Source organism: Haliotis rufescens, unplaced genomic scaffold (genome assembly GCF_023055435.1).
Source record: "Haliotis rufescens isolate VD_foot unplaced genomic scaffold, xgHalRufe1.0.p SCAF_2, whole genome shotgun sequence".
In the NCBI taxonomy this organism is placed as follows: domain Eukaryota; kingdom Metazoa; phylum Mollusca; class Gastropoda; order Lepetellida; family Haliotidae; genus Haliotis; species Haliotis rufescens.
Window position 1 is genome coordinate 12,763,756 of NW_025963890.1, and position 26,872 is coordinate 12,790,627.

Sequence of the window (26,872 nt, forward strand, 5' to 3'; positions counted from 1 at the left end):
CAAAATCTAAATCAACCACACCACATGATATATCAAATATCCAATTATGTACAATATCCCACATGTCTTTAACTACTTCACATTGAAAGAACAGGTGCCTTAAAGTCTCTGTTTCAGAACAAAAAGTACATTTTTATTAAATGTAAATCTACGACAATACCATGTGTAATTAGTTGAAACAATACAATGCATAATACGCCATGCAAAACTCTTGCACAGAGGATCTAAGAAAGGATTAGACAATGACTGAAAGCTTACTGAAAAGTCAATGTTTGGAAATGAGGTAATGACTTTGGATTTCATCACAACATCATTAATTATTAAGTAATAAAAGTCTTTTGTATGCATAGGAGTATTCCAATCAAAATGTGGATAAAGCGTCATAAAATACCTATAGGATATCAAACATTTTTCATAATAGCTGGGAATGACTGGAGAATGTGGAATTAAGTTCGAGGCAAAACTAGGACTGACCTTTCTCAGAGCCATTCCAACCCAGTATAGAGCAAATTTAGCCCACTTGGAAGAAGAATTATTGATGAACGTATGCAAATGAAATAAGTTCAGAGCATGAAGACGTGAAATAAGATGTACAAAATTTACACCACCATTTGAAAGGGTATTATATAATATGTGACGGTTAAGTGGCTCTAACTTATGTGAATCCCAAAAGAAACTAAAAGCCATCCTTTGAATCAACTTACAATAATGGCTTGGCATCTGTGTAACTCCTGCTGTATACCAAACCTTGGACATAGCCATACTTTTGATAATAGTGGACTTTCCATATACTGACAACTGTCTATCTTTGAAACCAATAAATAGCACTCCATGAACTTTTACCAAAATATCATTCCAAATGTCATCACAGGTAATGTTCCTGCCAAATTTAACTCCCAATATTTTGCAAGATTCTGGCCAAGATATCCCAAACGGGTGATCCGCTGAAAACTTCCACTTTCCAAATGTGATTCCCTTCGTTTTATTAACATTTAGTTTTGCACCAGATGCTTTTCCATACCATGCACTCAACTGAAGCAAACGTTTCACGCTCTGACCATTCACACAAATTCCAGTACCATCATCCGCATATGCTGAAAACTTAGCTTCTACACTTGAACCTGGGAGTTTTATACCTGAAATTAAACTGTCATTTCGTACTTTTATGGCAAAGGGTTCGAATACCAAAACATATAGCAAAGGAGATAAACTACAACCTTGTCGTACACTCCTGGTAACAGGAAAAGAAGGAAAAAGGTGACCATTAACTAACACTGAACTTTTAATATCAGTGTACAACAGTTTAACCCAGCGGATAAATTGAGGACCAAACCCATATTTATGTAAAGCCTTAAACATAAAGTTATGATTAACACGGTTAAAAGTCTTTTCCTGATCTAGACAAACAAAGGATACTGACAACTCTTTTTGTTCAACATAATCAATGACATTACGTACTAAATGCAAATTATCATGAATAGATCTACCCTTCACAGCACATGTCTGATCCGGGTGCACAATGTTAGAAATAACCAAAGACAATCTATTCTCCAAAACTCGAGAAAGCGCCTTATAATCAACACATAGCAAACTAATAGGTCTCCAATTTTTTAATAAGTATGGGTGTTTACTATCCTTACATAAAAGGGATATACAACCATGTTTTTGACTGGCACACATATGACCCAAGTTAAAAAAGGAATTGTATATATTTGTTAAAATGTCACCAAACAGATCCCAAAATGCTATATAGAATTCTTTAGACAAACCGTCCAAACCTGGAGACTTATTAGAGTCCATACTTTTTAAGGCTGCAAACACTTCCTCTTTTGTAATCATACCTTCACACATATCAGACACATTCCCTAAAGATGGCAAATTATCTATAAATTCATCACAGTAGAAATCATCAATGTCCTCTTCAGTGAACAAATTAGCATAGAAGTTTCTACAATGATTAGAAATGTCATTCTGTGAAGTGTAAACATTTTGATCATCAATTAGTTTATGAATAACTTTATCACCTGAATGTTTAAACTCAGTTTGCATAAAGAATTTAGAAGGCTTTTCATTATTGTCTAAATACTTTGCTCGTGAACGAATAATTGCACCTTGAGCAGTATCAAATATAAAATTGTACAACTGCTTCTTAACAGCAGTAAGTTGATCAGTAAAGCCTCCTGGAGACCTACTCTCAGCTTTTAATAGATCTCTGTATCGGCGCTGAAGTTGAAACTGAACATTTCTCTTGACATTTACTCTTTTAACACAGTAGCGGGAAATAAATACTTTGATTTTACCTTTAAGATCCTCCCACTCAGAATGTGACAGAGTGTCATTTACATCTAAACCAGTCCAAAAATTACGAAAAGACACCTGGAAATCTCCGTCTTCTAAAATAGAGTTTTTAATTTTCCAGTACCCTGGAACAACTGAGATCGAATCTAACATCATAAAATCAAAAGCAAAATAGTCATGGTCCGAAAAGGAACATGGTATTAATCTACAATTATTGACATTATCCAAAACAAAAGAAGATACGTAAAATCTATCAAGTCTACAAGAAATATTACCCTGACGCCATGTAGTGACAATACTTCTAGGATACTGAAAGCGAAATGGATCCTTCAAATGATAATTATTCTGAATGTTCAGAAGAGTTTTAGATCCATCATTTCCTGCAAGAGGATTACCACCAACTTTGTCTAATGAAATATCCATTACAAAATTAAAATCACCTCCAAGTATTACAAAACGCCGTGTAACTAGATGAACATCTATGGTATTAAGAAACCGTCTTCTATCAGTGGCATCGTTTGGACAATAAACATTAATAAATCGGAACGATTTATCACACATATCAACATCTAGTACTAATAAACGACCATCAAAATCATAATGAAACTTTATAATTTTAAAGTTCAGTTTATTAGATAGCAAAATACCCACCCCACAAGAAGAACCTGTACCGAAACTCCAAACCGCCTTGCACTCCAACTCTCTTTCAACACTCTGACCCTCTTTCACACAAGCAACGTGCGTTTCTTGTAAAAACAAAACATCTGCATTCATAGCCTTCCATTCATGCTTCAACATTCTCCTCCTAACCCCTCCCCTTAAACCAGAACAATTTAATGTACAAATGGAAAACATTCTAGCATTCTTTCTCTGTGCGTTATCGTTAGATGGTGCCATCATAAACTTCAATCATCACCAAAATTAAACAAGCATACTCACGTGAAAGAGATAATCCATTACAGGAGATAATCCTTAACGAATATATCCACAGTGAAAAATGTGAAAAATACACAAGTAATCTAGTGAGTTTTAAATCACTAAAGAGAACGTCAAAACACACATATATCACTTCCGTAGGGAAGAGTCCAGTGCGTCTATGTTTAAGTCCATATTCCATTTCATTGTCCATAGGCGTTTTCGTGTCCGTATCTATTGAAAGCGAGTTCAAAGAATATCATCCGGTGGATCAGTTCTCTGCTTTTTCATCTGGGTTTCAGAAGCGGATGTTCCCAGCCTAACCACACCCCTTGGCTGCAGAGTAACCAGAGCTGCTGCTACGACACCAGATGGCACACCTGACAAGCCATGTGTAGAAGGAGGGGTCCTTTTAGGTGAAACCTTTTTCACTGCTTCTGAATACGTTTCAGTCCTATGGTGCACATCTTCATTGCCTTCGGAGACACTGGAGGTGTCCTCATGTCCGTCAGACTCCTCACTGTCCAAAACTTGACCAATGCGATCCTCAGAGCTCACAAGTTCTGCTTCTGTTTGACCTTCTGACATGTCAGCATCTTGTTCACTCTGTTCATCCATCAAGTCCACATCCTGTCCTTTCTCAATGGCATCAACTTCATGCAGAACTTTGTCGGACACATCAGACAAGGATTTTTCATCATCTGGCTTCTTGGAGGCACCATTTAAAACAATTCCACGAGGAAACAACGATCCAGGTACGTCGTCCTCCTCAGTTGGTGGATTTCTGGACATCCGTGGATTAGGGCACACTGCTCTCACATGACCTAATCTTCGGCACTTGAAACAGAGTGACATGCGTCCAGGAGCAGTAATTAACATTGTCTCTCCATCTTCAAATCGAACAATATATGGAATCGCATTCCTGCCCTCATCACTCACCTCAAGAGTAACAATGGCCAGACCACTATTACATGTAAGGTCCCCTGAAACAACAGTACTGTCCCAGGCCACATCAAGGACATTTCCAAATTGTGAAAAGTATTTTGCTAAAAAACTTAGCCTCAAGTTTAAGGGGAGCCAGTGGCATCTCAACCTCACTGTTTGTTTCTCATAGGGGGAGGTGGTAATCCGAATCTTGTCACTGTCTTGTCACTAGGGCACCAGCCTTGCACACTTTATCCGCGCTGCTCCTGCTTTTGAAAGTGATAAACCATCTGTTACTCTTCTCCTTCTTCCAAATACCACGAACGTCAACAGACTTTATGTGAGGCCTCACCAAAGAAAGGATTGTACTTCTGTCGATGTTCCTGTAATCCGACGTATCCAGGGCAACGGTACACTTCGCCACATATGGGTCATAGTACTGTGGGTCAATCTTTCCTCCAGGAACAGCGTTGGCCAAAGCCATCACTGGAGGTAGAAACAGCAACTGGGGGGTGTCCGAAAACAGAAGGCAATGCCTAACCCGCCCGTAGACCTGAATAAAGAAAGACTCAAAATCGCTTTACGTAGAAACCACACACCTCGGATGGACCTCATTGGCTATGGTACCGCCACTGCGCAAAGCTAATGTTATAACATGTTCATAAGAAGGTTGTGGGCATGTACAAAGCTCGTCAGGTGAAAGAAAGAGAGAAAATATAAGTTTGATAATGCAGTCTGTTCATATCACTTATAAACGTTCATATAACTCTCAATTAAAGTGCGAACATCAACTTCGCCTCATATTGCCACCTGAATGCTGGATGCAGCTTGTTGTGTCAATAATGGGTGGAATGTAAAGATTAAAAATATGGAACGCTTCACGAATTTGCGTGTCATCCTTGCGCAGGGGCCATGCTAATCTTCTCTGTATCGTTCCAATTTTAGTATATGTACTGCGTTAGCAATACACTACAGTCTTGTGATTACGTCCTTTTATAGGGAGGAGATTTGGCTGGCTTTCCAAACACATGAACTATATATGCATGTTACCGTTCAGTGTAGCAACTTAATTCATGCACAACGATCAAACTAATTTCGGTTCTATGCGTACATTTTAGTGGTTTCTGGTTCTATTGTGGTAACACTCTCAAAAGCTTTAGGTAAATTATAAAGTCGTTTTAGACGTGTTTGGTATCATTAATAATCGACGGTGAGGCAGAATGCGCGGAATTACATCACATCCGTCTGCAGCAAAAGCATATGATATGTAGAACGTTTACCAGACGACATATACGCGCTACCTAGCGTAAAACCGTCCAAGGGCAATTAACTCTAACTGTCATACTTTTAAATCGTTCACATGTGCATAGCTGTGTATCAATAACATGGAGGAATAGTTTTTGTTCAATACACAGCCAGTCGTAACAAGATGAAACTAGAATGACAAGATCATAATGTTCGGGTTGTGTGTGTGAAGCGAATAAGAAAAAAAACCCCACTGTTTTCCTCAATTGAAGTTCTATTTTTATATTAGTTATGAGGCCCCCGTAGGAGCTAAGAAAAATTGCGCATGCCGCCCAGTGAAGGGCGTCAGCGCGGGGTATTGGGATTAGTTTTCAACTAGCAATAACCACGCCTCGGATGGACCTCATTGGCTATGGTACCGCCACTGCGCAAAGCTAATGTTATAACATGTTCATAAGAAGGTTGTTGTTTCAAGGACCTACCAATGCCTAGTCTGAACTAATTTGCATACTTTAACAAAAAGAAAGCCGGTTTAATTAGCCACAAGCCCTGACACTGACTGGCAGTAGTCACCCATTCAAGTGCGACCCTAGTAACCATCTGGGGATAAGTAAAGTTTGGGCAGACACCTTGAGTCTCAATTGAAATATGTTAAATTCATTTAACACAGGCGGCAATGATGAGTGAAGTGAGGGCTTAAGCCATCGTAGGATATACGTTCATGTTAACGGCAAGGTGACATGCGCGACAGCAGTGCTCGGCGGGAATAATCATCCATTCAAACATAATTAAGTGGAGGCTGCGATAATCTGAGATTTCATAGAAATCCTAAACAATGATCTAAGTTTTTAAACAAATCATATAGAGACGGTTTATCCCTGGGTGCCTTTCCACACCATGCCACCGTGGGCATGTACAAAGCTCGTCAGGTGAAAGAAAGAGAGAAAATATAAGTTTGATAATGCAGTCTGTTCATTTCACTTATAAACGTTCATATAACTCTCAATTAAAGTGCGAACATCAACTTCGCCTCATATTGCCACCTGAATGCTGGATGCAGCTTGTTGTGTCAATAATGGGTGGAATGTAAAGATTAAAAATATGGAACGCTTCACGAATTTGCGTGTCATCCTTGCGCAGGGGCCATGCTAATCTTCTCTGTATCGTTCCAATTTTAGTATATGTACTGCGTTAGCAATACACTACAGTCTTGTGATTACGTCCTTTTATAGGGAGGAGATTTGGCTGGCTTTCCAAACACATGAACTATATATGCATGTTACCGTTCAGTGTAGCAACTTAATTCATGCACAACGATCAAACTAATTTCGGTTCTATGCGTACATTTTAGTGGTTTCTGGTTCTATTGTGGTAACACTCTCAAAAGCTTTAGGTAAATTATAAAGTCGTTTTAGACGTGTTTGGTATCATTAATAATCGACGGTGAGGCAGAATGCGCGGAATTACATCACATCCGTCTGCAGCAAAAGCATATGATATGTAGAACGTTTACCAGACGACATATACGCGCTACCTAGCGTAAAACCGTCCAAGGGCAATTAACTCTAACTGTCATACTTTTAAATCGTTCACATGTGCATAGCTGTGTATCAATAACATGGAGGAATAGTTTTTGTTCAATACACAGCCAGTCGTAACAAGATGAAACTAGAATGACAAGATCATAATGTTCGGGTTGTGTGTGTGAAGCGAATAAGAAAAAAAACCCACTGTTTTCCTCAATTGAAGTTCTATTTTTATATTAGTTACGAGGCCCCCGTAGGAGCTAACAAAAATTGCGCATGCCGCCCAGTGAAGAGCGTCAGCGCGGGGTATTGGGATTAGTTTTCAACTAGCAATAACCACGCCTCGGATGGACCTCATTGGCTATGGTACCGCCACTGCGCAAAGCTAATGTTATAACATGTTCATAAGAAGGTTGTTGTTTCAAGGACCTACCAATGCCTAGTCTGAACTAATTTGCATACTTTAACAAAAAGAAAGCCGGTTTAATTAGCCACAAGCCCTGACACTGACTGGCAGTAGTCACCCATTCAAGTGCGACCCTAGTAACCATCTGGGGATAAGTAAAGTTTGGGCAGACACCTTGAGTCTCAATTGAAATATGTTAAATTCATTTAACACAGGCGGCAATGATGAGTGAAGTGAGGGCTTAAGCCATCGTAGGATATACGTTCATGTTAACGGCAAGGTGACATGCGCGACAGCAGTGCTCGGCGGGAATAATCATCCATTCAAACATAATTAAGTGGAGGCTGCGATAATCTGAGATTTCATAGAAATCCTAAACAATGATCTAAGTTTTTAAACAAATCATATAGAGACGGTTTATCCCTGGGTGCCTTTCCACACCATGCCACCGTGGGCATGTACAAAGCTCGTCAGGTGAAAGAAAGAGAGAAAATATAAGTTTGATAATGCAGTCTGTTCATATCACTTATAAACGTTCATATAACTCTCAATTAAAGTGCGAACATCAACTTCGCCTCATATTGCCACCTGAATGCTGGATGCAGCTTGTTGTGTCAATAATGGGTGGAATGTAAAGATTAAAAATATGGAACGCTTCACGAATTTGCGTGTCATCCTTGCGCAGGGGCCATGCTAATCTTCTCTGTATCGTTCCAATTTTAGTATATGTACTGCGTTAGCAATACACTACAGTCTTGTGATTACGTCCTTTTATAGGGAGGAGATTTGGCTGGCTTTCCAAACACATGAACTATATATGCATGTTACCGTTCAGTGTAGCAACTTAATTCATGCACAACGATCAAACTAATTTTGGTTCTATGCGTACATTTTAGTGGTTTCTGGTTCTATTGTGGTAACACTCTCAAAAGCTTTAGGTAAATTATAAAGTCGTTTTAGACGTGTTTGGTATCATTAATAATCGACGGTGAGGCAGAATGCGCGGAATTAAATCACATCCGTCTGCAGCAAAAGCATATCATATGTAGAACGTTTACCAGACGACATATACGCGCTACCTAGCGTAAAACCGTCCAAGGGCAATTAACTCTAACTGTCATACTTTTAAATCGTTCACATGTGCATAGCTGTGTATCAATAACATGGAGGAATAGTTTTTGTTCAATACACAGCCAGTCGTAACAAGATGAAACTAGAATGACAAGATCATAATGTTCGGGTTGTGTGTGTGAAGCGAATAAGAAAAAAACCCCACTGTTTTCCTCAATTGAAGTTCTATTTTTATATTAGTTATGAGGCCCCCGTAGGAGCTAACAAAAATTGCGCATGCCGCCCAGTGAAGGGCGTCAGCGCGGGGTATTGGGATTAGTTTTCAACTAGCAATAACCACGCCTCGGATGGACCTCATTGGCTATGGTACCGCCACTGCGCAAAGCTAATGTTATAACTTACTTACTTACTTATATTAGGGGATTTTACGTGCGCTTTCCGACTGGAGCGTATTTCGCACACGGGCCCGGCCGGGCCATTTAGTGATATAAAAGGGGAAGCGAGAAGAGTGCAACCAAGGAGGGGGGTTTAGTGGTTGCTTATATAAAGTTTTGAAATTTTGAGATTTGGAAGACATGCCTTGGGGGAGTGGTTGGGACTAAGGGAGTGTGTGGGGGTGAGTTGTTGTTTTTAGATGTTTAGTGTTGGTGGTTTAGTGAAGTTTTTAAATACGGTTAATTAGGTCTGTTTTGGTTAGGTAAATGCCTAGGGCTTTGAAGTTTTCTATTTTATTTTGGGGGTTAAGGATTGCTTCTAAGGTAAGAGCTTTATTTGGATTTAGGTTGGTTTGTAATGTTGTACGTTGGGTGAGGTAGTGGGTGCAATGTAGTAGTACGTGGTCTATTGTTTCTGGGTGAGTGCAGTGTGGGCACTTCCCGTTTGCGTGTTTTTTTAGTTTTAGAAGGTGGTTATTTAGTTTGGTGTGTCCTGTTTGGAGTTTGGTGATTATTCTATCGATTTTTTTGGAGGGATGGAGGATTTTTGGTTTGGTAAGGGGTTTTTTGAGGATTTTTAAGATTTGGGTTTTTGTGTTTTGATAGAGGTTATGCCATTTTTGGGTGATTTTACGTTTGTTTATACTTTTGATCTCTGCTTTAGATATTGGTAGCTTAAGGCTTATGTCTGGTATATTTAGGGATTGTTTTGCGGCTCTGTCTGCGTTTTCATTCCCGTATATTCCTACGTGAGCTGGTATCCAGATAAGTTGTATGTTTTTGCCTGCCTCTGTTAGTTTGTTTACGCTTTTGAGAATTTGGTTTATTAATTTGGGGCGGTTTTTGGTGTTTTTGTTTTGGAGGGCCTGAAGTCCACTTAGTGAGTCTGAGAGTATTAAGATTTTTTTTTGGTTTTTAGTGTGATGGCTGTGGAGCGCCGTGGCGATACCCATGAGTTCTGCAATGTTATAACATGTTCATAAGAAGGTTGTTGTTTCAAGGACCTACCAATGCCTAGTCTGAACTAATTTGCATACTTTAACAAAAAGAAAGCCGGTTTAATTAGCCACAAGCCCTGACACTGACTGGCAGTAGTCACCCATTCAAGTGCGACCCTAGTAACCATCTGGGGATAAGTAAAGTTTGGGCAGACACCTTGAGTCTCAATTGAAATATGTTAAATTCATTTAACACAGGCGGCAATGATGAGTGAAGTGAGGGCTTAAGCCATCGTAGGATATACGTTCATGTTAACGGCAAGGTGACATGCGCGACAGCAGTGCTCGGCGGGAATAATCATCCATTCAAACATAATTAAGTGGAGGCTGCGATAATCTGAGATTTCATAGAAATCCTAAACAATGATCTAAGTTTTTAAACAAATCATATAGAGACGGTTTATCCCTGGGTGCCTTTCCACACCATGCCACCGTGGGCATGTACAAAGCTCGTCAGGTGAAAGAAAGAGAGAAAATATAAGTTTGATAATGCAGTCTGTTCATTTCACTTATAAACGTTCATATAACTCTCAATTAAAGTGCGAACATCAACTTCGCCTCATATTGCCACCTGAATGCTGGATGCAGCTTGTTGTGTCAATAATGGGTGGAATGTAAAGATTAAAAATATGGAACGCTTCACGAATTTGCGTGTCATCCTTGCGCAGGGGCCATGCTAATCTTCTCTGTATCGTTCCAATTTTAGTATATGTACTGCGTTAGCAATACACTACAGTCTTGTGATTACGTCCTTTTATAGGGAGGAGATTTGGCTGGCTTTCCAAACACATGAACTATATATGCATGTTACCGTTCAGTGTAGCAACTTAATTCATGCACAACGATCAAACTAATTTCGGTTCTATGCGTACATTTTAGTGGTTTCTGGTTCTATTGTGGTAACACTCTCAAAAGCTTTAGGTAAATTATAAAGTCGTTTTAGACGTGTTTGGTATCATTAATAATCGACGGTGAGGCAGAATGCGCGGAATTACATCACATCCGTCTGCAGCAAAAGCATATGATATGTAAAACGTTTACCAGACGACATATACGCGCTACCTAGCGTAAAACCGTCCAAGGGCAATTAACTCTAACTGTCATACTTTTAAATCGTTCACATGTGCATAGCTGTGTATCAATAACATGGAGGAATAGTTTTTGTTCAATACACAGCCAGTCGTAACAAGATGAAACTAGAATGACAAGATCATAATGTTCGGGTTGTGTGTGTGAAGCGAATAAGAAAAAAACCCCACTGTTTTCCTCAATTGAAGTTCTATTTTTATATTAGTTATGAGGCCCCCGTAGGAGCTAACAAAAATTGCGCATGCCGCCCAGTGAAGGGCGTCAGCGCGGGGTATTGGGATTAGTTTTCAACTAGCAATAACCACGCCTCGGATGGACCTCATTGGCTATGGTACCGCCACTGCGCAAAGCTAATGTTATAACATGTTCATAAGAAGGTTGTTGTTTCAAGGACCTACCAATGCCTAGTCTGAACTAATTTGCATACTTTAACAAAAAGAAAGCCGGTTTAATTAGCCACAAGCCCTGACACTGACTGGCAGTAGTCACCCATTCAAGTGCGACCCTAGTAACCATCTGGGGATAAGTAAAGTTTGGGCAGACACCTTGAGTCTCAATTGAAATATGTTAAATTCATTTAACACAGGCGGCAATGATGAGTGAAGTGAGGGCTTAAGCCATCGTAGGATATACGTTCATGTTAACAGCAAGGTGACATGCGCGACAGCAGTGCTCGGCGGGAATAATCATCCATTCAAACATAATTAAGTGGAGGCTGCGATAATCTGAGATTTCATAGAAATCCTAAACAATGATCTAAGTTTTTAAACAAATCATATAGAGACGGTTTATCCCTGGGTGCCTTTCCACACCATGCCACCGTGGGCATGTACAAAGCTCGTCAGGTGAAAGAAAGAGAGAAAATATAAGTTTGATAATGCAGTCTGTTCATTTCACTTATAAACGTTCATATAACTCTCAATTAAAGTGCGAACATCAACTTCGCCTCATATTGCCACCTGAATGCTGGATGCAGCTTGTTGTGTCAATAATGGGTGGAATGTAAAGATTAAAAATATGGAACGCTTCACGAATTTGCGTGTCATCCTTGCGCAGGGGCCATGCTAATCTTCTCTGTATCGTTCCAATTTTAGTATATGTACTGCGTTAGCAATACACTACAGTCTTGTGATTACGTCCTTTTATAGGGAGGAGATTTGGCTGGCTTTCCAAACACATGAACTATATATGCATGTAACCGTTCAGTGTAGCAACTTTATTCATGCACAACGATCAAACTAATTTCGGTTCTATGCGTACATTTTAGTGGTTTCTGGTTCTATTGTGGTAACACTCTCAAAAGCTTTAGGTAAATTATAAAGTCGTTTTAGACGTGTTTGGTATCATTAATAATCGACGGTGACGCAGAATGCGCGGAATTACGTCACATCCGTCTGTAGCAAAAGCATGTGATATGTAGAACGTTTACCAGACGACATATACGCGCTACCTAGCGTAAAACCGTCCAAGGGCAATTAACTCTAACTGTCATACTTTTAAATCGTTCACATGTGCATAGCTGTGTATCAATAACATGGAGGAATAGTTTTTGTTCAATACACAGCCAGTCGTAACAAGATGAAACTAGAATGACAAGATCATAATGTTCGGGTTGTGTGTGTGAAGCGAATAAGAAAAAAAACCCACTGTTTTCCTCAATTGAAGTTCTATTTTTATATTAGTTATGAGGCCCCCGTAGGAGCTAACAAAAATTGCGCATGCCGCCCAGTGAAGGGCGTCAGCGCGGGCTATTGGGATTAGTTTTCAACTAGCAATAACCACGCCTCGGATGGACCTCATTGGCTATGGTACCGCCACTGCGCAAAGCTAATGTTATAACATGTTCATAAGAAGGTTGTTGTTTCAAGGACCTACCAATGCCTAGTCTGAACTAATTTGCATACTTTAACAAAAAGAAAGCCGGTTTAATTAGCCACAAGCCCTGACACTGACTGGCAGTAGTCACCCATTCAAGTGCGACCCTAGTAACCATCTGGGGATAAGTAAAGTTTGGGCAGACACCTTGAGTCTCAATTGAAATATGTTAAATTCATTTAACACAGGCGGCAATGATGAGTGAAGTGAGGGCTTAAGCCATCGTAGGATATACGTTCATGTTAACAGCAAGGTGACATGCGCGACAGCAGTGCTCGGCGGGAATAATCATCCATTCAAACATAATTAAGTGGAGGCTGCGATAATCTGAGATTTCATAGAAATCCTAAACAATGATCTAAGTTTTTAAACAAATCATATAGAGACGGTTTATCCCTGGGTGCCTTTCCACACCATGCCACCGTGGGCATGTACAAAGCTCGTCAGGTGAAAGAAAGAGAGAAAATATAAGTTTGATAATGCAGTCTGTTCATTTCACTTATAAACGTTCATATAACTCTCAATTAAAGTGCGAACATCAACTTCGCCTCATATTGCCACCTGAATGCTGGATGCAGCTTGTTGTGTCAATAATGGGTGGAATGTAAAGATTAAAAATATGGAACGCTTCACGAATTTGCGTGTCATCCTTGCGCAGGGGCCATGCTAATCTTCTCTGTATCGTTCCAATTTTAGTATATGTACTGCGTTAGCAATACACTACAGTCTTGTGATTACGTCCTTTTATAGGGAGGAGATTTGGCTGGCTTTCCAAACACATGAACTATATATGCATGTAACCGTTCAGTGTAGCAACTTTATTCATGCACAACGATCAAACTAATTTCGGTTCTATGCGTACATTTTAGTGGTTTCTGGTTCTATTGTGGTAACACTCTCAAAAGCTTTAGGTAAATTATAAAGTCGTTTTAGACGTGTTTGGTATCATTAATAATCGACGGTGACGCAGAATGCGCGGAATTACGTCACATCCGTCTGTAGCAAAAGCATGTGATATGTAGAACGTTTACCAGACGACATATACGCGCTACCTAGCGTAAAACCGTCCAAGGGCAATTAACTCTAACTGTCATACTTTTAAATCGTTCACATGTGCATAGCTGTGTATCAATAACATGGAGGAATAGTTTTTGTTCAATACACAGCCAGTCGTAACAAGATGAAACTAGAATGACAAGATCATAATGTTCGGGTTGTGTGTGTGAAGCGAATAAGAAAAAAAACCCACTGTTTTCCTCAATTGAAGTTCTATTTTTATATTAGTTATGAGGCCCCCGTAGGAGCTAACAAAAATTGCGCATGCCGCCCAGTGAAGGGCGTCAGCGCGGGCTATTGGGATTAGTTTTCAACTAGCAATAACCACGCCTCGGATGGACCTCATTGGCTATGGTACCGCCACTGCGCAAAGCTAATGTTATAACATGTTCATAAGAAGGTTGTTGTTTCAAGGACCTACCAATGCCTAGTCTGAACTAATTTGCATACTTTAACAAAAAGAAAGCCGGTTTAATTAGCCACAAGCCCTGACACTGACTGGCAGTAGTCACCCATTCAAGTGCGACCCTAGTAACCATCTGGGGATAAGTAAAGTTTGGGCAGACACCTTGAGTCTCAATTGAAATATGTTAAATTCATTTAACACAGGCGGCAATGATGAGTGAAGTGAGGGCTTAAGCCATCGTAGGATATACGTTCATGTTAACAGCAAGGTGACATGCGCGACAGCAGTGCTCGGCGGGAATAATCATCCATTCAAACATAATTAAGTGGAGGCTGCGATAATCTGAGATTTCATAGAAATCCTAAACAATGATCTAAGTTTTTAAACAAATCATATAGAGACGGTTTATCCCTGGGTGCCTTTCCACACCATGCCACCGTGGGCATGTACAAAGCTCGTCAGGTGAAAGAAAGAGAGAAAATATAAGTTTGATAATGCAGTCTGTTCATTTCACTTATAAACGTTCATATAACTCTCAATTAAAGTGCGAACATCAACTTCGCCTCATATTGCCACCTGAATGCTGGATGCAGCTTGTTGTGTCAATAATGGGTGGAATGTAAAGATTAAAAATATGGAACGCTTCACGAATTTGCGTGTCATCCTTGCGCAGGGGCCATGCTAATCTTCTCTGTATCGTTCCAATTTTAGTATATGTACTGCGTTAGCAATACACTACAGTCTTGTGATTACGTCCTTTTATAGGGAGGAGATTTGGCTGGCTTTCCAAACACATGAACTATATATGCATGTAACCGTTCAGTGTAGCAACTTTATTCATGCACAACGATCAAACTAATTTCGGTTCTATGCGTACATTTTAGTGGTTTCTGGTTCTATTGTGGTAACACTCTCAAAAGCTTTAGGTAAATTATAAAGTCGTTTTAGACGTGTTTGGTATCATTAATAATCGACGGTGACGCAGAATGCGCGGAATTACGTCACATCCGTCTGTAGCAAAAGCATGTGATATGTAGAACGTTTACCAGACGACATATACGCGCTACCTAGCGTAAAACCGTCCAAGGGCAATTAACTCTAACTGTCATACTTTTAAATCGTTCACATGTGCATAGCTGTGTATCAATAACATGGAGGAATAGTTTTTGTTCAATACACAGCCAGTCGTAACAAGATGAAACTAGAATGACAAGATCATAATGTTCGGGTTGTGTGTGTGAAGCGAATAAGAAAAAAAACCCACTGTTTTCCTCAATTGAAGTTCTATTTTTATATTAGTTATGAGGCCCCCGTAGGAGCTAACAAAAATTGCGCATGCCGCCCAGTGAAGGGCGTCAGCGCGGGCTATTGGGATTAGTTTTCAACTAGCAATAACCACGCCTCGGATGGACCTCATTGGCTATGGTACCGCCACTGCGCAAAGCTAATGTTATAACATGTTCATAAGAAGGTTGTTGTTTCAAGGACCTACCAATGCCTAGTCTGAACTAATTTGCATACTTTAACAAAAAGAAAGCCGGTTTAATTAGCCACAAGCCCTGACACTGACTGGCAGTAGTCACCCATTCAAGTGCGACCCTAGTAACCATCTGGGGATAAGTAAAGTTTGGGCAGACACCTTGAGTCTCAATTGAAATATGTTAAATTCATTTAACACAGGCGGCAATGATGAGTGAAGTGAGGGCTTAAGCCATCGTAGGATATACGTTCATGTTAACAGCAAGGTGACATGCGCGACAGCAGTGCTCGGCGGGAATAATCATCCATTCAAACATAATTAAGTGGAGGCTGCGATAATCTGAGATTTCATAGAAATCCTAAACAATGATCTAAGTTTTTAAACAAATCATATAGAGACGGTTTATCCCTGGGTGCCTTTCCACACCATGCCACCGTGGGCATGTACAAAGCTCGTCAGGTGAAAGAAAGAGAGAAAATATAAGTTTGATAATGCAGTCTGTTCATTTCACTTATAAACGTTCATATAACTCTCAATTAAAGTGCGAACATCAACTTCGCCTCATATTGCCACCTGAATGCTGGATGCAGCTTGTTGTGTCAATAATGGGTGGAATGTAAAGATTAAAAATATGGAACGCTTCACGAATTTGCGTGTCATCCTTGCGCAGGGGCCATGCTAATCTTCTCTGTATCGTTCCAATTTTAGTATATGTACTGCGTTAGCAATACACTACAGTCTTGTGATTACGTCCTTTTATAGGGAGGAGATTTGGCTGGCTTTCCAAACACATGAACTATATATGCATGTAACCGTTCAGTGTAGCAACTTTATTCATGCACAACGATCAAACTAATTTCGGTTCTATGCGTACATTTTAGTGGTTTCTGGTTCTATTGTGGTAACACTCTCAAAAGCTTTAGGTAAATTATAAAGTCGTTTTAGACGTGTTTGGTATCATTAATAATCGACGGTGACGCAGAATGCGCGGAATTACGTCACATCCGTCTGTAGCAAAAGCATGTGATATGTAGAACGTTTACCAGACGACATATACGCGCTACCTAGCGTAAAACCGTCCAAGGGCAATTAACTCTAACTGTCATACTTTTAAATCGTTCACATGTGCATAGCTGTGTATCAATAACATGGAGGAATAGTTTTTGTTCAATACACAGCCAGTCGTAACAAGATGAAACTAGAATGACAAGATCATAATGTTCGGGTTGTGTGTGTGAAGCGAATAAGAAAAAAAACCCACTGTTTTCCTCAATTGAAGTTCTATTTTTATATTAGTTATGAGGCCCCCGTAGGAGCTAACAAAAATTGCGCATGCCGCCCAGTGAAGGGCGTCAGCGCGGGCTATTGGGATTAGTTTTCAACTAGCAATAACCACGCCTCGGATGGACCTCATTGGCTATGGTACCGCCACTGCGCAAAGCTAATGTTATAACATGTTCATAAGAAGGTTGTTGTTTCAAGGACCTACCAATGCCTAGTCTGAACTAATTTGCATACTTTAACAAAAAGAAAGCCGGTTTAATTAGCCACAAGCCCTGACACTGACTGGCAGTAGTCACCCATTCAAGTGCGACCCTAGTAACCATCTGGGGATAAGTAAAGTTTGGGCAGACACCTTGAGTCTCAATTGAAATATGTTAAATTCATTTAACACAGGCGGCAATGATGAGTGAAGTGAGGGCTTAAGCCATCGTAGGATATACGTTCATGTTAACAGCAAGGTGACATGCGCGACAGCAGTGCTCGGCGGGAATAATCATCCATTCAAACATAATTAAGTGGAGGCTGCGATAATCTGAGATTTCATAGAAATCCTAAACAATGATCTAAGTTTTTAAACAAATCATATAGAGACGGTTTATCCCTGGGTGCCTTTCCACACCATGCCACCGTGGGCATGTACAAAGCTCGTCAGGTGAAAGAAAGAGAGAAAATATAAGTTTGATAATGCAGTCTGTTCATTTCACTTATAAACGTTCATATAACTCTCAATTAAAGTGCGAACATCAACTTCGCCTCATATTGCCACCTGAATGCTGGATGCAGCTTGTTGTGTCAATAATGGGTGGAATGTAAAGATTAAAAATATGGAACGCTTCACGAATTTGCGTGTCATCCTTGCGCAGGGGCCATGCTAATCTTCTCTGTATCGTTCCAATTTTAGTATATGTACTGCGTTAGCAATACACTACAGTCTTGTGATTACGTCATTTTATAGGGAGGAGATTTGGCTGGCTTTCCAAACACATGAACTATATATGCATGTTACCGTTCAGTGTAGCAACTTAATTCATGCACAACGATCAAACTAATTTCGGTTCTATGCGTACATTTTAGTGGTTTCTGGTTCTATTGTGGTAACACTCTCAAAAGCTTTAGGTAAATTATAAAGTCGTTTTAGACGTGTTTGGTATCATTAATAATCGACGGTGACGCAGAATGCGCGGAATTACATCACATCCGTCTGCAGCAAAAGCATATGATATGTAGAACGTTTACCAGACGACATATACGCGCTACCTAGCGTAAAACCGTCCAAGGGCAATTAACTCTAACTGTCATACTTTTAAATCGTTCACATGTGCATAGCTGTGTATCAATAACATGGAGGAATAGTTTTTGTTCAATACACAGCCAGTCGTAACAAGATGAAACTAGAATGACAAGATCATAATGTTCTGGTTGTGTGTGTGAAGCGAATAAGAAAAAAAACCCACTGTTTTCCTCAATTGAAGTTCTATCTTTATATTAGTTATGAGGCCCCCGTAGGAGCTAACAAAAATTGCGCATGCCGCCCAGTGAAGGGCGTCAGCGCGGGGTATTGGGATTAGTTTTCAACTAGCAATAACCACGCCTCGGATGGACCTCTTTTTTTTTCTTTTTTTTTTTTTATTTCGTATAAAGTTTTGTCTTCAAAGAAGACTACATAAATACACATAGACATACACATATATATACATATTAACATGAAATCTGTACAAATATCTGATAAAACCTTTTATATACAATTGAAGAGATTAACAATTTACAAAATGTTACACAGTATTTAAACTTTTGACACTTATATAAAACTAGACTTAACTATCAAAATTAAATTGTATGTGATTGCTGGGGGACAGTTTACAAAAAACACCTACATCAACCCAGTATTTTCTAAACACATCATTTGGAAATCGTACCTTATCACATAAAATTCTTAAACGCAGTTTTTCAACAAATCCAGCAAACATACCTGTTGATGATGTTGACTTGTGCCAAAATTTAACATTGGATCTAACCTGCCAAATGTGATATTTAGCAAGACACACAAGATACAAAATAACTGACTGCTTATATTTGCAGTTAATGCCAGGAAGATTATGAAACCTTATCATATCAAAATCTAAATCAACCACACCACATGATATATCAAATATCCAATTATGTACAATATCCCACATGTCTTTAACTACTTCACATTGAAAGAACAGGTGCCTTAAAGTCTCTGTTTCAGAACAAAAAGTACATTTTTTATTAAATGTAAATCTACGACAATACCATGTGTAATTAGTTGAAACAATACAATGCATAATACGCCATGCAAAACTCTTGCACAGAGGATCTAAGAAAGGATTAGACAATGACTGAAAGCTTACTGAAAAGTCAATGTTTGGAAATAAGGTAATGACTTTGGATTTCATCACAACATCATTAATTATTAAGTAATAAAAGTCTTTTGTATGCATAGGAGTATTCCAATCAAAATGTGGATAAAGCGTCATAAAATACCTATAGGATATCAAACATTTTTCATAATAGCTGGGAATGACTGGAGAATGTGGAATTAAGTTCGAGGCAAAACTAGGACTGACCTTTCTCAGAGCCATTCCAACCCAGTATAGAGCAAATTTAGCCCACTTGGAAGAAGAATTATTGATGAACGTATGCAAATGAAATAAGTTCAGAGCATGAAGACGTGAAATAAGATGTACAAAATTTACACCACCATTTGAAAGGGTATTATATAATATGTGACGGTTAAGTGGCTCTAACTTATGTGAATCCCAAAAGAAACTAAAAGCCATCCTTTGAATCAACTTACAATAATGGCTTGGCATCTGTGTAACTCCTGCTGTATACCAAACCTTGGACATAGCCATACTTTTGATAATAGTGGGCTTTCCATATACTGACAACTGTCTATCTTTGAAACCAATAAATAGCACTCCATGAACTTTTACCAAAATATCATTCCAAATGTCATCACAGGTAATGTTCCTGCCAAATTTAACTCCCAATATTTTGCAAGATTCTGGCCAAGATATCCCAAACGGGTGATCCGCTGAAAACTTCCACTTTCCAAATGTGATTCCCTTCGTTTTATTAACATTTAGTTTTGCACCAGATGCTTTTCCATACCATGCACTCAACTGAAGCAAACGTTTCACGCTCTGACCATTCACACAAATTCCAGTACCATCATCTGCATATGCTGAAAACTTAGCTTCTACACTTGAACCTGGGAGTTTTATACCTGAAATTAAACTGTCATTTCGTACTTTTATGGCAAAGGGTTCGAATACCAAAACATATTGCAAAGGAGATAAACTACAACCTTGTCGTACACTCCTGGTAACAGGAAAAGAAGGAGAAAGGTGACCATTAACTAACACTGAACTTTTAATATCAGTGTACAACAGTTTAACCCAGCGGATAAATTGAGGACCAAACCCATATTTATGTAAAGCCTTAAACATAAAGTTATGATTAACACGGTCAAAAGCCTTTTCCTGATCTAGACAAACAAAGGATACTGACAACTCTTTTTGTTCAACATAATCAATGACATTACGTACTAAATGCAAATTATCATGAATAGATCTACCCTTCACAGCACATGTCTGATCCGGGTGCACAATGTTAGAAATAACCAAAGACAATCTATTCTCCAAAACTCGAGAAAGCGCCTTATAATCAACACATAGCAAACTAATAGGTCTCCAATTTTTTAATAAGTATGGGTGTTTACTATCCTTACATAAAAGGGATATACAACCATGTTTTTGACTGGCACACATATGACCCAAGTTAAAAGAGGAATTGTATATATTTGTTAAAATGTCACCAAACAGATCCCAAAATGCTATATAGAATTCGTTAAACAAACCGTCCAAACCTGGAGACTTATTAGAGTCCATACTTTTTAAGGCTGCAAACACTTCCTCTTTTGTAATCATACCTTCACACATATCAGACACATTCCCTAAAGATGGCAAATTATCTATAAATTCATCATCAATGTCCTCTTCAGTGAACAAATTAGCATAGAAGTTTCTACAATGATTAGAAATGTCATTCTGTGAAGTGTAAACATTTTGATCATCAATTAGTTTATGAATAACTTTATCACCTGAATGTTTAAACTCAGTTTGCATAAAAAATTTAGAAGGCTTTTCATTATTGTCTAAATACTTTGCTCGTGAACGAATAATTGCACCTTGAGCAGTATCAAATATAAAATTGTACAACTGCTTCTTAACAGCAGTAAGTTGATCAGTAAAGCCTCCTGGAGACCTACTCTCAGCTTTTAATAGATCTCTGTATCGGCGCTGAAGTTGAAACTGAACATTTCTCTTGACATTTACTCTTTTAACACAGTAGCGGGAAATAAATACTTTGATTTTACCTTTAAAATCCTCCCACTCAGAATGTGACAGAGTGTCATTTACATCTAAACCAGTCCAAAAATTACGAAAAGACACCTGGAAATCCCCGTCTTCTAAAATAGAGTTGTTAATTTTCCAGTACCCTGGACCAACTGAGATCGAATCTAACATCATAAAATCAAAAGCAAAATAGTCATGGTCCGAAAAGGAACATGGTATTAATCTACAATTATTGACATTATCCAAAACAAAAGAAGATACGTAAAATCTATCAAGTCTACATGAAATATTACCCTGACGCCATGTAGTGACAATACTTCTAGGATACTGAAAGCGAAATGGATCCTTCAAATGATAATTATTCTGAATGTTCAGAAGAGTTTTAGATCCATCATTTCCTGCAAGAGGATTACCACCAACTTTGTCTAATGAAATATCCATTACAAAATTAAAATCACCTCCAAGTATTACAAAACGCCGTGTAACTAGATGAACATCTATGGTATTAAGAAACCGTCTTCTATCAGTGGCATCGTTTGGACAATAAACATTAATAAATCGGAACGATTTATCACACATATCAACATCTAGTACTAATAAACGACCATCAAAATCATAATGAAACTTTATAATTTTAAAGTTCAGTTTATTAGATAGCAAAATACCCACCCCACAAGAAGAACCTGTACCGAAACTCCAAACCGCCTTGCACTCCAACTCTCTTTCAACACTCTGACCCTCTTTCACACAAGCAACGTGCGTTTCTTGTAAAAACAAAACATCTGCATTCATAGCCTTCCATTCATGCTTCAACATTCTCCTCCTAACCCCTCCTCTTAAACCAGAACAATTTAATGTACAAATGGAAAACATTCTAGCATTCTTACTCTGTGCGTTATCGTTAGATGGTGCCATCATAAACTTCAATCATCACCAAAATTAAACAAGCATACTCACGTGAAAGAGATAATCCATTACAGGAGATAATCCTTAACGAATATATCCACAGTGAAAAATGTGAAAAATACACAAGTAATCCAGTGAGTTTTAAATCACTAAAGAGAACGTCAAAACACACATATATCACTTCCATAGGGAAGAGTCCAGTGCGTCTATGTTTAAGTCCATATTCCATTTCATTGTCCATAGGCGTTTTCGTGTCCGTATCTATTGAAAGCGAGTTCAAAGAATATCATCCGGTGGATCAGTTCTCTGCTTTTTCATCTGGGTCTCAGAAGCGGATGTTCCCAGCCTAACCACACCCCTTGGCTGCAGAGTAACCAGAGCTGCTGCTACGACACCAGATGGCACACCTGACAATCCATGTGTAGAAGGAGGGGTCCTTTTAGGTGAAACCTTTTTCACTGCTTCTGAATACGTTTCAGTCCTATGGTGCACATCTTCATTGCCTTCGGAGACACTGGAGGTGTCCTCATGTCCGTCAGACTCCTCACTGTCCAAAACTTGACCAATGCGATCCTCAGAGTTCACAAGTTCTGCTTCTGTTTGACCTTCTGACATGTCAGCATCTTGTTCACTCTGTTCATCCATCAAGTCCACATCCTGTCCTTTCTCAATGGCATCAACTTCATGCAGAACTTTGTCGGACACATCAGACAAGGATTTTTCATCATCTGGCTTCTTGGAGGCACCATTTAAAACAATTCCACGAGGAAACAACGATCCAGGTACGTCGTCCTCCTCAGTTGGTGGATTTCTGGACATCCATGGATTAGGGCACACTGCTCTCACATGACCTAATCTTCGGCACTTGAAACAAAGTGACATGCGTCCAGGAGCAGTAATTAACATTGTCTCTCCATCTTCAAATCGAACAATATATGGAATCGCATTCCTGCCCTCATTACTCACCTCAAGAGTAACAATGGCCAGACCACTATTACATGTAAGGTCCCCTGAAACAACAGTACTGTCCCAGGCCACATCAAGGACATTTCCAAATTGTGAAAAGTATTTTGCTAAAAAACTTAGCCTCAAGTTTAAGGGGAGCCAGTGGCATCTCAACCTCACTGTTTGTTTCTCATAGGGGGAGGTGGTAATCCGAATCCCCTGTCTTGTCATTAGGGCACCAGCCTTGCACACTTTATCCGCGCTGCTCCTGCTTTTGAAAGTGATAAACCATCTGTTACTCTTCTCCTTCTTCCAAATACCACGAACGTCAACAGACTTTATGTGAGGCCTCACCAAAGAAAGGATTGTACTTCTGTCGATGTTCCTGTAATCCGACGTATCCAGGGCAACGGTACACTTCGCCACATATGGGTCATAGTACTGTGGGTCAATCTTTCCTCCAGGAACAGCGTTGGCCAAAGCCATCACTGGAGGTAGAAACAGCAACTGGGGGGTGTCCGAAAACAGAAGGCAATGCCTAGCCCGCCCGTAGACCTGAATAAAGAAAGACTCAAAATCGCTTTACGTAGAAACCACACACCTCAGATGGACCTCATTGGCTATGGTACCGCCACTGCGCAAAGCTAATGTTATAACATGTTCATAAGAAGGTTGTTGTTTCAAGGACCTACCAATGCCTAGTCTGAACTAATTTGCATACTTTAACAAAAAGAAAGCCGGTTTAATTAGCCACAAGCCCTGACACTGACTGGCAGTAGTCACCCATTCAAGTGCGACCCTAGTAACCATCTGGGGATAAGTAAAGTTTGGGCAGACACCTTGAGTCTCAATTGAAATATGTTAAATTCATTTAACACAGGCGGCAATGATGAGTGAAGTGAGGGCTTAAGCCATCGTAGGATATACGTTCATGTTAACAGCAAGGTGACATGCGCGACAGCAGTGCTCGGCGGGAATAATCATCCATTCAAACATAATTAAGTGGAGGCTGCGATAATCTGAGATTTCATAGAAATCCTAAACAATGATCTAAGTTTTTAAACAAATCATATAGAGACGGTTTATCCCTGGGTGCCTTTCCACACCATGCCACCGTGGGCATGTACAAAGCTCGTCAGGTGAAAGAAAGAGAGAAAATATAAGTTTGATAATGCAGTCTGTTCATTTCACTTATAAACGTTCATATAACTCTCAATTAAAGTGCGAACATCAACTTCGCCTCATATTGCCACCTGAATGCTGGATGCAGCTTGTTGTGTCAATAATGGGTGGAATGTAAAGATTAAAAATATGGAACGCTTCACGAATTTGCGTGTCATCCTTGCGCAGGGGCCATGCTAATCTTCTCTGTATCGTTCCAATTTTAGTATATGTACTGCGTTAGCAATACACTACAGTCTTGTGATTACGTCCTTTTATAGGGAGGAGATTTGGCTGGCTTTCCAAACACATGAACTATATATGCATGTTACCGTTCAGTGTAGCAACTTAATTCATGCACAACGATCAAACTAATTTCGGTTCTATGCGTACATTTTAGTGGTTTCTGGTTCCATTGTGGTAACACTCTCAAAAGCTTTAGGTAAATTATAAAGTCGTTTTAGACGTGTTTGGTATCATTAATAATCGACGGTGACGCAGAATGCGCGGAATTACATCACATCCGTCTGCAGCAAAAGCATATGATATGTAGAACGTTTACCAGACGACATATACGCGCTACCTGGCGTAAAACCGTCCAAGGGCAATTAACTCTAACTGTCATACTTTTAAATCGTTCACATGTGCATAGCTGTGTATCCATAACATGGAGGAATAGTTTTTGTTCAATACACAGCCTGTCGTAACAAGATGAAACTAGAATGACAAGATCATAATGTTCGGGTTGTGTGTGTGAAGCGAATAAGAAAAAAAACCCCACTGTTTTCCTCAATTGAAGTTCTATTTTTATATTAGTTATGAGGCCCCCGTAGGAGCTAACAAAAATTGCGCATGCCGCCCAGTGAAGGGCGTCAGCGCGGGGTATTGGGATTAGTTTTCAACTAGCAATAACCACGCCTCGGATGGACCTCATTGGCTATGGTACCGCCACTGCGCAAAGCTAATGTTATAACATGTTCATAAGAAGGTTGTTGTTTCAAGGACCTACCAATGCCTAGTCTGAACTAATTTGCATACTTTAACAAAAAGAAAGCCGGTTTAATTAGCCACAAGCCCTGACACTGACTGGCAGTAGTCACCCATTCAAGTGCGACCCTAGTAACCATCTGGGGATAAGTAAAGTTTGGGCAGACACCTTGAGTCTCAATTGAAATATGTTAAATTCATTTAACACAGGCGGCAATGATGAGTGAAGTGAGGGCTTAAGCCATCGTAGGATATACGTTCATGTTAACAGCAAGGTGACATGCGCGACAGCAGTGCTCGGCGGGAATAATCATCCATTCAAACATAATTAAGTGGAGGCTGCGATAATCTGAGATTTCATAGAAATCCTAAACAATGATCTAAGTTTTTAAACAAATCATATAGAGACGGTTTATCCCTGGGTGCCTTTCCACACCATGCCACCGTGGGCATGTACAAAGCTCGTCAGGTGAAAGAAAGAGAGAAAATATAAGTTTGATAATGCAGTCTGTTCATTTCACTTATAAACGTTCATATAACTCTCAATTAAAGTGCGAACATCAACTTCGCCTCATATTGCCACCTGAATGCTGGATGCAGCTTGTTGTGTCAATAATGGGTGGAATGTAAAGATTAAAAATATGGAACGCTTCACGAATTTGCGTGTCATCCTTGCGCAGGGGCCATGCTAATCTTCTCTGTATCGTTCCAATTTTAGTATATGTACTGCGTTAGCAATACACTACAGTCTTGTGATTACGTCCTTTTATAGGGAGGAGATTTGGCTGGCTTTCCAAACACATGAACTATATATGCATGTTACCGTTCAGTGTAGCAACTTAATTCATGCACAACGATCAAACTAATTTCGGTTCTATGCGTACATTTTAGTGGTTTCTGGTTCTATTGTGGTAACACTCTCAAAAGCTTTAGGTAAATTATAAAGTCGTTTTAGACGTGTTTGGTATCATTAATAATCGACGGTGACGCAGAATGCGCGGAATTACATCACATCCGTCTGCAGCAAAAGCATATGATATGTAGAACGTTTACCAGACGACATATACGCGCTACCTAGCGTAAAACCGTCCAAGGGCAATTAACTCTAACTGTCATACTTTTAAATCGTTCACATGTGCATAGCTGTGTATCAATAACATGGAGGAATAGTTTTTGTTCAATACACAGCCAGTCGTAACAAGATGAAACTAGAATGACAAGATCATAATGTTCTGGTTGTGTGTGTGAAGCGAATAAGAAAAAAACCCCACTGTTTTCCTCAATTGATGTTCTATTTTTATATTAGTTATGAGGCCCCCGTAGGAGCTAACAAAAATTGCGCATGCCGCCCAGTGAAGGGCGTCAGCGCGGGGTATTGGGATTAGTTTTCAACTAGCAATAACCACGCCTCGGATGGACCTCATTGGCTATGGTACCGCCACTGCGCAAAGCTAATGTTATAACATGTTCATAAGAAGGTTGTT

General features: G+C 39.5%; 1 long non-coding RNA gene, 21 other non-coding genes and 1 pseudogene across 23 annotated transcripts; all 23 read right to left on the minus strand.

Annotated features, from left to right (window-relative positions):
• Positions 1–4,999: 4,999 nt before the first annotated feature.
• Positions 5,000–5,105, minus strand: LOC125382184. The gene has a single exon (XR_007222395.1). It is a non-coding gene; the product is annotated as a U6 spliceosomal RNA (small nuclear RNA).
• Positions 5,106–5,679: 574 nt separating this feature from the next.
• Positions 5,680–5,818, minus strand: LOC125382177. The gene has a single exon (XR_007222389.1). It is a non-coding gene; the product is annotated as a U4 spliceosomal RNA (small nuclear RNA).
• A 659-nt stretch (positions 5,819–6,477) lies between these two features.
• Positions 6,478–6,583, minus strand: LOC125382185. The gene has a single exon (XR_007222396.1). It is a non-coding gene; the product is annotated as a U6 spliceosomal RNA (small nuclear RNA).
• A 573-nt stretch (positions 6,584–7,156) lies between these two features.
• Positions 7,157–7,295, minus strand: LOC125382168. The gene has a single exon (XR_007222380.1). It is a non-coding gene; the product is annotated as a U4 spliceosomal RNA (small nuclear RNA).
• A 659-nt stretch (positions 7,296–7,954) lies between these two features.
• LOC125382186 lies at positions 7,955–8,060 on the minus strand. The gene has a single exon (XR_007222397.1). It is a non-coding gene; the product is annotated as a U6 spliceosomal RNA (small nuclear RNA).
• Positions 8,061–8,633: 573 nt separating this feature from the next.
• LOC125382250 lies at positions 8,634–8,772 on the minus strand. Its single transcript, XR_007222464.1, has one exon. It is a non-coding gene; the product is annotated as a U4 spliceosomal RNA (small nuclear RNA).
• A 1,668-nt stretch (positions 8,773–10,440) lies between these two features.
• On the minus strand, positions 10,441–10,546 carry LOC124123754. Its single transcript, XR_006859351.1, has one exon. It is a non-coding gene; the product is annotated as a U6 spliceosomal RNA (small nuclear RNA).
• Positions 10,547–11,119: 573 nt separating this feature from the next.
• Positions 11,120–11,258, minus strand: LOC124123737. The gene has a single exon (XR_006859335.1). It is a non-coding gene; the product is annotated as a U4 spliceosomal RNA (small nuclear RNA).
• A 659-nt stretch (positions 11,259–11,917) lies between these two features.
• Positions 11,918–12,023, minus strand: LOC124123755. The gene has a single exon (XR_006859352.1). It is a non-coding gene; the product is annotated as a U6 spliceosomal RNA (small nuclear RNA).
• Positions 12,024–12,596: 573 nt separating this feature from the next.
• Positions 12,597–12,735, minus strand: LOC124123749. Its single transcript, XR_006859346.2, has one exon. It is a non-coding gene; the product is annotated as a U4 spliceosomal RNA (small nuclear RNA).
• A 659-nt stretch (positions 12,736–13,394) lies between these two features.
• Positions 13,395–13,500, minus strand: LOC124123756. The gene has a single exon (XR_006859353.1). It is a non-coding gene; the product is annotated as a U6 spliceosomal RNA (small nuclear RNA).
• Positions 13,501–14,073: 573 nt separating this feature from the next.
• On the minus strand, positions 14,074–14,212 carry LOC124123757. Its single transcript, XR_006859354.2, has one exon. It is a non-coding gene; the product is annotated as a U4 spliceosomal RNA (small nuclear RNA).
• Positions 14,213–14,871: 659 nt separating this feature from the next.
• LOC125382188 lies at positions 14,872–14,977 on the minus strand. The gene has a single exon (XR_007222399.1). It is a non-coding gene; the product is annotated as a U6 spliceosomal RNA (small nuclear RNA).
• A 573-nt stretch (positions 14,978–15,550) lies between these two features.
• Positions 15,551–15,689, minus strand: LOC125382279. Its single transcript, XR_007222497.1, has one exon. It is a non-coding gene; the product is annotated as a U4 spliceosomal RNA (small nuclear RNA).
• A 659-nt stretch (positions 15,690–16,348) lies between these two features.
• LOC125382189 lies at positions 16,349–16,454 on the minus strand. The gene has a single exon (XR_007222400.1). It is a non-coding gene; the product is annotated as a U6 spliceosomal RNA (small nuclear RNA).
• A 573-nt stretch (positions 16,455–17,027) lies between these two features.
• LOC125382280 lies at positions 17,028–17,166 on the minus strand. The gene has a single exon (XR_007222498.1). It is a non-coding gene; the product is annotated as a U4 spliceosomal RNA (small nuclear RNA).
• A 659-nt stretch (positions 17,167–17,825) lies between these two features.
• On the minus strand, positions 17,826–17,931 carry LOC125382190. Its single transcript, XR_007222401.1, has one exon. It is a non-coding gene; the product is annotated as a U6 spliceosomal RNA (small nuclear RNA).
• Positions 17,932–18,495: 564 nt separating this feature from the next.
• On the minus strand, positions 18,496–26,828 carry LOC125381889. Of its 2 annotated transcripts, none has more exons than XR_007222112.1 (2): positions 26,808–26,828; positions 18,496–18,609 (listed from the first exon to the last, which is right to left on the minus strand). It is a non-coding gene; the product is annotated as an uncharacterized LOC125381889 (long non-coding RNA). The 2 variants fall into 2 exon arrangements; XR_007222113.1 differs by lacking the exon at positions 26,808–26,828 and adding an exon at positions 23,853–23,957.
• LOC125382183 lies at positions 18,505–18,650 on the minus strand (annotated as a pseudogene).
• Positions 24,546–24,651, minus strand: LOC125382191. Its single transcript, XR_007222402.1, has one exon. It is a non-coding gene; the product is annotated as a U6 spliceosomal RNA (small nuclear RNA).
• LOC125382271 lies at positions 25,226–25,364 on the minus strand. The gene has a single exon (XR_007222489.1). It is a non-coding gene; the product is annotated as a U4 spliceosomal RNA (small nuclear RNA).
• LOC125382192 lies at positions 26,024–26,129 on the minus strand. The gene has a single exon (XR_007222403.1). It is a non-coding gene; the product is annotated as a U6 spliceosomal RNA (small nuclear RNA).
• Positions 26,703–26,841, minus strand: LOC125382277. Its single transcript, XR_007222495.1, has one exon. It is a non-coding gene; the product is annotated as a U4 spliceosomal RNA (small nuclear RNA).
• Between the last annotated feature and the right edge of the window lie 31 nt (positions 26,842–26,872).